At 46.7% G+C, this 3,238-nt stretch overlaps 1 pseudogene; it reads right to left on the bottom strand.

The window, feature by feature from the left end:
- Positions 1-778: 778 nt before the first annotated feature.
- LOC109453081 (E3 ubiquitin-protein ligase TRAF7) lies at positions 779-2,597 on the bottom strand (annotated as a pseudogene).
- Between the last annotated feature and the right edge of the window lie 641 nt (positions 2,598-3,238).

Below are 3,238 nucleotides of genomic sequence, written 5' to 3'. Positions count from 1 at the left end.
GGATAGTGCAGTCTTCATCTGTATATTAGCAAATCAATCTCTGCCTAACAGATGTGTATTTTCTCCATACATTAGATTTGTTACACACTTTTTTATTGGAAGATTTTAGGTAGAGAATATGATTGAAGAACATACGAATACATAATATACATAGATTTCAGGAGCAAAGGTCGTAAAATAACCATAATTTCATGGGTATATTTTTAACTCTCATGTTTGTAGATATATATAACAAGCATCATCTTTATTATATTTGTTATACAAGACTAAGACATTACTTTAAATGTCCAAACTAAAATGATGACTCCCATAAATCAGCAACTCATCTATTTCACTGTAGTTTCATTCCATGCCCAGGCAAACAGAGTGAGAGAATATTACAAGTATTAATTTGTCATTTGATTAACCTTCATAGACCTTTTGTCCAACTAAAGACAACTCCAAATCTGTTCAGATTAAGTTTCATGCATATGCCATGAAATAATCAAATCTATCAACAGTCTAAAAACACAGAAAAGGTGAATAAAACTGCCAGCAGTTCATGTTGAGTGGGGTCAGAGGGTGGGCAGAGAGAGTATCTAGCATGGCACTTGGAGAGAGGGGCTGGGCATTGTCCTGGCAGCACTGAGGACAGGGCCATGCTGAGCATAGGGCATGGTGGGTACTGCATGGAGAGCTGAGCCTGCCCACCTGTCCCCACAAAGCAGGCTGAGACCCTGAGACTGCTCATGTGGAGAGCCTGGCCCAGAGGAAGCCAAGATCCAGTCTGGATTTCCTGTTACCAAGTCCAAATCTTCCCAGTGCCATCCATATACTTTGAGAAGACTCAGCCCTGGGGCACAGCCATTGCAGTCACAGTGCCCTAGTGACAGAACAGGGTCTGCGTGCCAATCATGTTGCCCGTCCTTCAGCCCCTGAGGGACTGCAGTGGGATGCACGGTAGGCTTTGGTCTGGTAAGACATAGAGATGACCAATAGGGCATACACAGTGCCCACATGGCTTATCACGGGTCACACCTGCTTCTGGGACTCCATGTCCCACATGTTGTGAGTTTCTCCTAGGTGCCGCAGACAACCTAGCGACTCATCACATAGATAGAGTAGATGCTGCTACCAGATGTCTGCCAGATGTGGATTTCATTGAGTGTCTAGATGTTCCAGATCTTGATTTGTAGGAGTTGCTGTACAGGTAGCTCTGGGTGGTCTCTGGGGTCCATACCCCATGGTTGAAGTCTGTGAGCTCCATATTCTACTTCAGCTTGGTTCCTAAGATGTCCCAACCTTGATGGCCTTCAGAGAATTACCAAAGCTCATGCTGAGCAAGGAAACTAGTGTTCACACTAGGCTGTTGTGCGCCTGGATTGTATTCACCTTCTACAGATTCTGGATGTCCCATTGGCTGATGGTCCAGTCTGCTCCGCTGTTGTAGAGCTTGTGCCCCTGTTTGCAGAGTGCCAGCATGAAGCTTTCATGGGCCTCCAGGACTTTTGGCACGTATAGGTGATACATGTGTCCACACTTTGATGGTCTTTCCAGAGGAGCCTCTGAAGAGTAAGTCACCAGTGGAGTAGAAGCAGAGACACCAGACAGGGCCCTGGTGGCCCAGGGAGGTTCCTTTGCACTTGAAAATCTGCTGAGGCTCATAGGATCCTAAGATGCCCGTGTTCAGCCATGTGTTGGTGTGCAATAGCTTGTCGTTCAACATGGACCCATGCCGCCAAAACCCCATGAGGTCCTCACTGAGCTTGCCTGGGTTTTCTTCCAGGGCATCAATCTTCAGCTGAAGCCCTTCTTCAGCTGGTCAGGTTTCTCATAGAGCTTGCCTAGCATGGAGCTCAGAAATGCAATGTCCTGCTCCTTCAGTTCCACCACCACATGCATTTCATGGAAGAAATAGTCCATCTACTGCAGGAGCTGCCTCGAGATGTGTCTCATATGTGTCCTGGTTCCCAATAAACATGCACCCATACTGGAAGTGGGGACACTTAATGTGCACGCATACCTGACGTGGGCCTGCAGGTTTGTCTTGAGGAAGGGCAGAAAGCTGAAGCGTTCAGGGCACCATGCAGACCTGTCCTCATGCTCCTTCCAGGTGCTAAGCTTGATGGTGATGGAGCACCTATCCAGGGGTCCACAGTAAAAAAATGGGCTTCCTTCCCCAGCCATCCAGTAGCCTTGCCTTCAGTGGATGAAGAGCTCCCCAGTCTGCTTAGCCTCGGTGATGTTGTTCACCACTACCATTTATGTGCTTTGCCCACCAGACACTTCTCTGACTTTAAGTCATGTCTTGGACAGAATGTGTGCTCACACGTTGTGATCCCAGGATCCTTGAATACACTGAAGCAGAGCTTCACCAAGGGCAGCTGGGGAAACACCAGCAGTTCCAGCTCCTCTTCCTCCTTGGACTGCAAGAATATGGAGCACAGGGTTATGCTGGACTCAGAGTTCAGGGTGTGGACCAAGATGGCCAAGTCTGAGTTTGGGGTGCTGATGGGAGCACACTGGCTTCCTTGTTTTGTGGAGAGTAGACAAGCGTGCTGTTGGTATGTGCTGGTCCCATTGGCTTTCATGATGGCGCTGGCAGCTGAAAAGGTCATTCGCAGCCTTTCTCTGTTTTGGTCCTGGTGGCAAAGTTTGGAATGTGAAGGTTGCCAGGCCCCCCTCAGAGAAATGGTTGCCTGAACTCATGCTCTAAGAGGCATCTAGGGTCCTCAGGCAGTGTCCTTGGCCCAGGCCACCCAGGGGCTGCAACACCATCCCTGTTTCTTTGTTCCCCCTCTGCTCCTTGCCAGGAAAGGGCTTACATTTGCTTCTAAAGACACTAGATTCTTCTAACAGGTTGTCTTCTATCATGTTCTTTTATACTGTTAGACTGCTGGTTTCCTTTGTTAATTACCTGTTACAGATAGTCCAAAAAAACTGTGTCTTGATTCCTGGTGAAAGAATTGCTCAATGTATGAACACGAATTAATTGTTTCTTCTCTGTTCCAATAGACTTAGGACTAAGTGCCCTGAGATTCATAGAACAACTTGAATAATACAGTCAAATATCTATAATGAAAAGCTGTAAGTTCATTGTATCCAGGTACCCTTTCTCTTGGCTGAGATAGCATATGAGAGTGAGGGTATTCGTAGGGGAGCACACAGAAGACTATCTTGGGGATAGCAATGGTTTAACAAACAATATTTGTTTTCTGGTGCATAAGAGCTACCGTGCAATTTGAAACCTAACAGAAAA

The sequence above is a fragment of the Rhinolophus sinicus genome, linkage group LG04, assembly GCF_036562045.2.
Source record: "Rhinolophus sinicus isolate RSC01 linkage group LG04, ASM3656204v1, whole genome shotgun sequence".
NCBI classification, from domain to species: domain Eukaryota; kingdom Metazoa; phylum Chordata; class Mammalia; order Chiroptera; family Rhinolophidae; genus Rhinolophus; species Rhinolophus sinicus.
This window is presented reverse-complemented; position numbering and strand designations above follow the sequence as displayed.